Source organism: Rattus rattus, chromosome 3, assembly GCF_011064425.1.
Source record: "Rattus rattus isolate New Zealand chromosome 3, Rrattus_CSIRO_v1, whole genome shotgun sequence".
Lineage (NCBI taxonomy): Eukaryota > Metazoa > Chordata > Mammalia > Rodentia > Muridae > Rattus > Rattus rattus.
In genome coordinates, this window is record NC_046156.1 from 159,517,814 (window position 1) to 159,528,108 (window position 10,295).

Consider the following 10,295-nt stretch of genomic DNA (forward strand, 5'->3'; position numbering starts at 1 on the left):
ATGAATGTGAACAGAGTGGGAAGGACAGCAGAGTAGAGTGTCCTGATGCCTTCATTATCCTTGCAAATAATGCGCTGTGGGATTCCTAGCAGCTGCTCTCAGGATCTTCTGAAAATACAGATTTAACACTGTACTGGGAAGGAAAACACAGAATGTTTAAAATTTCTAACATTTATATTATCGCTAACCTTAGAGATAATTTTGTTTACTGGCTGCCTTCTTTTCTAATTTCTAAATTCAAGAAATTTTCAGAGACTAAACGACTAACTAAAGAGTACACATGGAGGGAGCCATGGCTCCAGCTGCTGCCTATGTAGCTCAGTATGGTCTTATATGATATCGATGGGAAGGGGAGTCCCTTGGTCCTGTGGAGGCTCAAAGACTCAGCATGGAGGATGGCTAGGGTGCTGAGGCAGGAAAGAGGGGGTGGTTGGGGTAGCACCCTATAGAAGCAGAGGGAATGGGAGAGGGGATTGGAGGTTTAACTGGGAAGGAGGAATAACATTTGAAATGTAAATAAATAAGATAACCAATAAAATTTAGTTTTAAAAAGAAATTTCTAATTTCATCTATATGTGATATTATATATAGGTGATATAGAATATTATATAATATATATGATATAGGATATATATTTATGAAATATACAATATTATACATAAATGATGCTATAATATTTTTCTTTCTTTCCTTCATCCTTCTTCTTTATTTCTTCCCTATTTATTTTTTCTCTCACATATTACATCCCAACCACAATATACTCTTCAGTCTTTCTTCTGTCTGTCCCTACATTCCTCCCAAATTCACTCCTGATGCTGAGAAAGCATTTGACAAAATTCAACACCCTTTCATGATAAAAGTCCTGGAAAGAATAGGAATTCAAGGCCCATACCTAAACATAGTAAAAGCCATATACAGCAAAGCAGTCACTAACATTAAACGAAATGGAGAGAAACTTGAAGCAATCCCACTAAAATCATGGACTAGACACTCTCTCCCTACTTATTCAATATAGTTATTGAAGTTCTAGCCAGAGCAATCAGATATCAAAAGGAGATCAAGGGGATACAGATTGGAAAAGAAGAAGTCAAAATATCACTATTTGCAGATGGTATGATAGTATATTTAAGTGATCCCAAAAGTTCCACCAGAGAACTACTAAAGCTGATAAACAACTTCAGCAAAGTGGCTGGGTATAAAATTAACTCAAATAAATCAGTAGCCTTCCTCTACACAAAAGAGAAACAAGCCAAGAAAGAAATTAGGGAAACGACACCTTTCCTAATAGTCCCAAATAATATAAAATACCTCAGTGTGACTTTAACCAAGCAAGTAAAAGATAGTACAATAAGAACTTCAAGCCTCTGAAGAAAGAAATTGAAGAAGACCTCAGAAGATGGAAAGATCTCCCATGCTCATGGATTGGCAGGTTTAATATAGTAAAAATGACCATTTTACCAAAAGCGATCTACAGATTCAATGCAATCCCCATCAAAATACCAATCCAATTCTCCAAAGAGTTAGACAGAACAATTTGCAAATTCGTCTGGAATAACAAAAAAACCCAGAGTAGCTAAAACTATCCTCAACAGTAAAAGGACTTCAGGGGGAATCACTATCCCTGAACTCAAGCAATATTACAGAGCAATAGTGATAAAAACTGCATGGTATTGGTACAGAGACAGACAGATAGACCAATGGAATAGAATTGAAGACCCAGAAATGAACCCACACACCTGTGGTCACTTGATTTTTGACAAAGGAGCCACCATCCAATGGAAAAAAGATAGCATTTTCAGCAATGGTGCTGGTTCAACTGGAGGTCAGCATGTAGAAGAATGCAGATCGATCCATGCTTATCACCCTGTACAAAGCTTAAGTCCAAGTGAATCAAGGACCTCCACATCAAACCAGATACACTCAAACTAATAGAAGAAAAAGTGGGGAAGCATCTCGAACACATGGGCACTGGAGAAAATTTCCTGAACAAAATGCCAATGGCTTATGCTCTATGATCAAGAATCGACAATTGGGATCTCATAAACCTGCAAAGCTTCTGTACGGTAAAGGACAATGTGGTTAGGACAAAATGGCAACCAACAGATGGGTAAAAGATCTTTACCAATCCTACAACAGATAGAAGGCTTATATCCAAAATATACAAAGAACACAAGAAGTTAGACCGCAGGGAGACAAATAACCCTATTAAAAAATGGGGTTCAGAACTAAACAAAGAATTCACAGCTGAGGAATGCTGAATGGCTGAGAAACACCTAAAGAAATGTTCAACATCTTTAGTCATAAAGGAAATGCAAATCAAAACAACCCTGAGATTTCACCTCACACCAATGAGAATGGCTAAGATCAAAAACTCAGGTGACAACAAATGCTGGCGAGGATGTGGAGAAAGATGAACATTCCTCCATTGTTCCTGGGATTGCAGACTGTTACAACCATTCTGGAAATCAGTCTGGAGGTTCCTCAGAAAATTGAACATTGTACTACCTGAGGACCCAGCGATACCTTTCGTGGGCATATACCCAAAAGATGCCCCAACATATAAAAAAAGTCATGTGCTCCACTATGTTCATAGCAGCCTTATTTATAATAGCCAGAAGCTGGAAAGATCCCAGATGCCCTATAATAGAGGAATGGATACAGAAAAAGTGGTACATCTACATAATGGAATATTACTCAGCTATCAAAAACAATGACTTTATGAAATTCATACACAAATGGAGGAATGTGATTGTTGCGGGGAGGGCAGTAATGGGGGGAGGATGGGGAGGGAAACACCTATATAGAAGGGGATGGGGAGGGTTTAGGGGGATGTTGGCCCGGAAATATCATCCTGTGTGAGGTAACCCAATCACAGAAAAACACAGATGGTGTGCACTCATTGATAAGTGGCTATTAGCCCAAATTCTTTAATTACCCTAGATGCACAGAACACATCAAACTCAAGACGGATGATCAAAATGTGAATGCTTCACTCCTTCTTTAAAAGGGGAACATGGATACCCTTGCAGGGAATAGGGAGGCAAAGATTAAAACAGAGGCAGAAGGAACACCCATTCAGAGCCTGCCCCATGTGTCCCATACATATACAGCCACCAAACTAGATAAGATGGATGAAGCAAAGAAGTGTAGACTGAGAGGAAATGGATGTAGTTTTCTCCTGAGAGAGACAGCCAGAATAAGGCAAATACATAAGCGAATGCCAGCTGCAAACTACTGAACTGAGAATGGGACCCCTGTTGAAGGAATCTTAGAAAGGACTGAAAGAGCTTGAAGTGGCCTGAGACCCCATATGAACAACAATGCCAACCAACCAGAGCTTCCAGAGACTAAGCCACTACCCAAAGACTATACATGGACTGACCTTGGGCTCCAACCTCATAGGGAGCAGTGAATAGCCTAGTAAGAGCACCAGTGGAAGGGGAAGCCCTTGGTCCTTCCAAGACTGAACCCCCAGTGAATTGGATTGTTGGGGGGAGGGCAGTAATGGGGGAGAATGGGGAGGGGAACACCCATATAGAAGGGGAGAGGGAGGGGTTAGGGGGATGTTTGCCTGGAAACTGGGAAAGGGAATAACAATCGAAATGTAAGTAAGAAATACTCAAGTTAATAAAGAAAAAAGAAAAGAAAAAAAGAAAAAGAATCCCATAAAAATAAAATAAAACGGAAAGATATATCCAAATTTAAGTTCAATGTCAAGAAGTTAAAGCTTTATAACTGTCCAGAGGCATTTAAGCCTGCTAAAGTTATTTCTGTATGTAAGGTTGAATAATAATTCATACTTAGGTGCTTAGTAAATAATGCAATATTAAAGAGAAGAATGTATGTGATTGGTTTGAGTAAAATATGTGAGTTTCTGATGGACTTTTTTCCCTAAATATTTGGAGAAAGAATGGCTTGCATTTGATTTAAAGGGAGAGTGAACCTTTGTTGTTACAGATTCTGACAGCCCAGAATCACTGTGTTGAATATGGCTATATGTCCTTCCTTTTGAACCATAAACCCTGCCCCATTGGCTGGTGACTGATGACCGTGGAATGGAAATACTTTATCAACTTTTTGATACTCATCAGGAATGTCTGTTCTGTCAACAATGTATTTGATGTTTCCATGGCCTAAGTGCTAGGACACTCTTCCCTTGTGGACCTTTCAGCTACAGGGACATGCATTGTAGTATATGCCCTGACTATGATGATATTTGAACAGTAATTCAATTTTATTTACAACATTTTTTAAGTAATGAAGGCTTTTTGAGAAGATTACCCTGAGCTTAGTCATGGTAGATGCCTTCACCCAAATTTCAGTTTGTTTTGACCAATGATAAACGTTTAGGTGCTTCCGTCCTCTTACTATTTTGAATGATGCTGAAAGAAGTATGAGGATGTGGGTATGATCTCGAGATTCAGGTTTCAGTTATTTGGGTTCAAAACCTAGAAATGAATACCTAGAACACATGTTATTTCTACCTTTGTTTGGTGTGAAAAAATACAGGTTTTATTTTCAATGGCTTTGGCTTCCAAGCTTTTTCTTTACGAATTGTGATACTAAGTCTGATCAGAAGGTGCAAACATCTGTGAAGTGTTTATATCGCTCATTTTATTAAATAATTCTATGATTTTTTGTAAACTATTGAACAGTATTTCTCTAAGTGATTTTTCTTCTTTTAGATTATAACCAAGTCAAGATATCCAGACATGGACCACATACTTCAGACATAAGCTTGACAATGCCTGTGTATCTGTGTGATCTGGATAAACTCTGGATAAAGAGCAAATACCAAGAGTCTTTGACACAAATCTAGGCAGCTGTCCTTTGTTACACTGAGTAGTCTTGATATAAATGTTTTGAGAGCCCAAAGCAAGCCACTCTCTCTGAAGAGAATGATGTGGAATGAGAATGTAAACCTTCTTGACAAGCACCATGTCAGCATGAGAGGCATGGGATTTCTTTAGGCTAAGCTGACAAGCTTCGAAGAATCCTGGTGCTAACCGGGTTCATGGGATTTGCAGAATAAGCAACTACACATTTTTGTTTCAAACTTCCTTGCTTATAAAGGAGGGGAAATATGGTGGTTTACAGAGTATTGCAAAATTTTAGCTAGCTAAGGATCACTTGCTAACACTAGTGAGGCATGAGAGATCAAGAGATAAAGATGAGGAATTTAGACAAAGGGATACAACCGTGTTTTGGATCCTGCGCTCCTGTGCACAAGTGCGCGGGCATGTGTGCGTGAGCGTGTGCGTGTGCGTGTGTGTGAGCGTGTGCGTGCATGTGCGTGTATGTGTGTGTGTGTGTGTGTGTGTGTGTGTGTGTGTGTGTGTGTGTGTGTGTGTGTGTGTGTGTGTGTGTAAACACTGCAGTATCACAAAATGTGAAAGGACAGGGCTCATGCTCTATACACAACAGGTTCAGATCCATCACTCCAATGTGGAAACTGATTAACTGAGTGAGAGGGAAAACATAGAAAATATAAAAACGTTGATGAAAAATATAAAAATTTCAAGAAATGTCTCAATCTGTCATTTAATACACATAATTTAGACACCGTTTTATTTATTTGCATTGGAGTGTGGTTTTAATCCATTATGAAAAAAAAGAGATATGTCTGTAGACTACGATTGGGTTCATTATGGATTCTCATGTATTCACCCTAAGGAAGGATATATAATTTGCACTGATTGGTTATTAACTTAGAATGCAAACTCCCAGAAGAGGGGCTGCTGTGTGCCTCAGCCTTATTTGCTGGAGCCTCAGTTCTGTGAAAAGGATGCTCGTTGATCTTGACAGCTGTGCTGTGGGTTTAAAGATAAATGACCTGTTTTCAGTAGAGAGATGTGATTTACCACTGAAGTTCTCCAAAGTCCAAAAGGAGATGGCAAGTGTATTTGACTACAGCAATTCACGGTAGAATGCAATGTCAACTTTCACAGGAATAAAACTATATTTCCATCACATATATATGTATTCTGCAAATGGTTTGCAAACCAAAGAAAAGACATATTTAAGGGACAGGAACAGGTGATGAAGTCACATATTCATTTGTTTCCCTTTACAGATGGTAAGACGGAAGCACACAGTTTCAACACTGTCACTGTGTGAACATATATGTGTAATAAATGTTAAAATTTGAATTCCTTCTTTTAAGAACATAACTTCCTTGTCATAATTAGCAATATATTACTTATACAAATAGCTATGCATATAATAGTCCCTAGATAATTAAATGTGAACCATTATTTAAGTCATTTTTACACATCTAAACACTGCTAAATGATATTTTGTCATGAAAAGTTTATTTTCAACTTAAAACATTTTAAAATTTTACTGTATGTCAGTTTATGTCATGAATATATGTGGACATACATATGCACACACATGTATATTCACATGTACCAATAGTATGCTATTTTTGTCATTTTTCTTTTTCCACATCTGTTTCATAAGATAATCATATAGTTTTTCTCACCTTGAATTTGCATATGCAAATCAGCAAACTTTTCTGTAAATGGCACACAGAAAATGTTTTCAGCCAAAAGCAATATTTTCTCATTCACAAATATTAAAATTCTTAGCAATCCAGGCTTCTAGAACCTCAACTGATCACAACTGACTGAGTACAAGCAGATGGGAAATTCTTTAGTTATTATTATACTTCTATCTACTAACTTTGGTCTATCCTCACAAGGAAAACACACCATATAGACTGCATTGAACACTGTGATGCTGTAATTAGAAAGACTGGTTTGGGGCTGCTTGTGTTTCCCTTTATCATATGGCACGTGACATCAAGTTTGCGAAGAATAACAGTACTCATTTAATAACATTGGAAACAGGATAAAAAATAGTCTCTATAAATATGCAGCATTTATCGGGGCTGAAGAGATTGCTATGTGGTTAAGAGCACTGACTCCTCTTCCAGAAAGATCCTGAGTTCAATTCTAAGCAATCACTGGTGGCTTACAACCATCAGTTATGGAATCCAATATCTTCTTCTGGTTTGTCTGAAGACAGGAATAATGTACTTCAATAAAACAAATAAATAAAAAAAACCCATGACATTTATAAGACTTAAGGTATAATGATATAAATTTGTATCTATAAATGTCAGTGTATAATAAGCAATAATTTAGTCATAATGTCAAACAATTGAATTTGTAATATAGTGCACAGATTTAGCTATTAAATTTCAAGAATAAATCTTAAAATTATAAATATCATAATAAACATTTTTATTTTATATTTATATCATATTTAACAAAATATGATATGTATATATATATAGAAGAGAAAAATACTAAGCTAGTTGATTTGACAAATAAAGTCATTACTATAGATATTATTTTTACTTTGATAATAGAATTATAATTTAAACCATATATGCAACCTGTATTTTGGAACTACTTAGAAATATAACTTATGAATTGTTTTTCATGTTACTGTGAGTCCTAAACTTCAGCTGAGGCAACTTTATAGATGTTTTACTATCAGTCCTGTCAGAAGGAAAGATAATGGAAGCCACATTGCACAATTAACTTTCTAAGGGAAAGATCATAAATTAATTATCCTAACATAAATTTTGAACTATGGATAAAACATTCAAATATCCTTTAATAATAATATGCTATGGTCTAAATAAGCAGTCATCAACCTGTGTGTCCTGACCTACTTAAAGTTAAATGACACTGGGAAAGGGCCGCATATCAGATATCTTGCATAGCATATATTTACATTCTGATTCATAACAATAGCAAAATTGAAGGTATAAAGTAATGATGGGATAAAATTTTATGATTGGGTTCACCACAATATAAAGGAATCAATTTGAAGGGTGATAGGATTAGGAAGGCTGAGAATCACTGGTTTAGATAGAACTCTCAGTGGTTAAGAGCATGTTCTGCTCTTGCTTAGAAAGAAGACTAAATCCAATTCCAATCATCCTTTTAGATAGCCTACGACGTCCTCAAATTCTAGGACTAGATGTTTTATGTCTTTGGCTTGCAAAGACTCATGCACTCACTTGCATCTAATTACTCAAAGACTTACATATAAAAATACACAAAATAAAAATAAATTAAATCCACACATGCACATACACACACACATACAAATACAATATGTTAATGAAATGACATATGTTCTGTCATTCATTTAACGTATTCAGAATTCATGTATATTTTTTAGGAAGGTCCACTGTAGTCAAAATGAATCCTGAACACTTATAGTTTAACTTGACAAAGCAAATGTCATATTGTTTTAGTTTATAAATAAAAACTAAAGTTAAATGATTTCAAACAGTCAAAATATGAGGTTTAACTAATACATCTCTTGGGTACAATAGAAGGTTATATCAACTGGCTACTGAAATTTGAGTGCATATTGGAAAAAACCCTTTTAGGTAAATTACAATAGCACATTGCTTATTTTATCTACCAACTCTCTAAAAACTATATTATTCCAAGTCATATTTGAAATGCATTAAAATTCAATTCAAACAATCACAGTAATCATATGATAACAATGTATCTGTTCAGTTTGTCCAAAAAGAAAACCAAATAAATGATTGTCAATTTTGATGTGAAACTCTCTCTGAATAACTTTAGTTCAAATTCTGTTACTACATTATTCAGAAGCTCAATCTATAAAACGGTCACGTTTGTCAAATGCCAAAGCACAATTACAATACTGTTCTGTGACCAGAGCAAAAAGAACACACTGCAAGGTTTGTTCTGTATAACAACAAGATTAACAGATTCTCAGAAGTGATAGGAAGAGCAATAGCAGAAAAAAAAACAATTAAACAAGCAAAAAGGACAAAACAACCTGTCACTCACTCCTGCTTCACTCATAAAGCACATCTATCTGATAAGACCATTCTTCTTGAAGGAAGAGGTAATACAAATACCAATAAAACAGATTACGAATTAAACAGCTTAATATTCAATATGCTTATACATAGCTAATTGATTGTTTTTCTGGATTCTCTTTTTCAGTAGATAAAAGGAATGTACCATAAATAAATGCATGATAAAATGTAAAACTAACTTACATTTACATTTAAAGTGTTGGTCAGTGCCAGAACAAGAATTGAATTTTGAAGACATAATGGGAATGGAAGATTATTGATAAAACATGAATATACAGGCTTGTTGTAGCCACCAATGAGAAACTGACACAGGGGAAATAATAATTATTTGGTAAAATAAATTCTTAAACTTAATAACTGTGTTTTTCATGAAAGGTAACTCTTCATTGATGCACAATTTCTGCTCTTAAAGAGTTAATTACATATGGTAAAACAGGTCAAAGGAGAGTCCCTTGTTTCCAAGCCTAAGGATCAGAAATTTCCCCCTTAGATACACATGATTGCAGGAGAGAACCAATTCCTATAATTTGTGTTCTGACTTCCAAATGTGCTATGGGATGCCACCCATAAATAAAGAAATGAATACGTGTAATAAATGTTTTAAATAGTGATCACCAGAGGTTGAGTTCCTTTAAACATAGTATGATATACTGTCTAACATTTAGAGACATATACTATAATACTCTTCATGGCTCAGCTTTTTATCCATAGACAAAGACATTTCTGAAGACTCCTCAGGGAAGCATCTGTTTGCAGTACATGATAATTAAAATGGGGATTCACAACTAGCCAGGATTCTGAGAGATAGAGGTTGTACAGAGATTAGCCCTAAAGTGAGTATATTACTAGCAGTAACCCCTTCCTAAAGGTTTATAGATCATTACTGCAGACTGGGCAGAAAGATAGTAAAAGCTAGAGGTCCTGGAGGAAAATAAAGATACACCATCCTCAGGACACGGCAGGATAGTTAGCTTCCCAAATCAACATATGGCGATCAGGTAACTCATATTTCATATTTGTTAACTTCCACAAACCACATGAAAATATAGGCTATCTCCATTTACTTCACTTTCATAGAAAGCATTCAACTATCAATTCAATTTCTCTAATTCTAATATATATATATATATATATATATATATATATATATATATGGGAAAACCTCATTTATTTGATTTGCTAAGACTCACCAAGTGTCTTGAAATCGTTTCTTGGGGATTTTGCACAAATTAATGCTTTGTCATTTACACAATTTAAATTGTAATGCAATAAAAATGCATTAGAAAAGCACAATCGGGTCATTAAGTTAAGTATTAATTTCAATTTGGTAAAGTTCTTAAAATATAAGGAAAAATCTCTATACTAGGATTACATTGAATTCCACACAGCTGAAAAGCTGTGGTATAAAAACTAT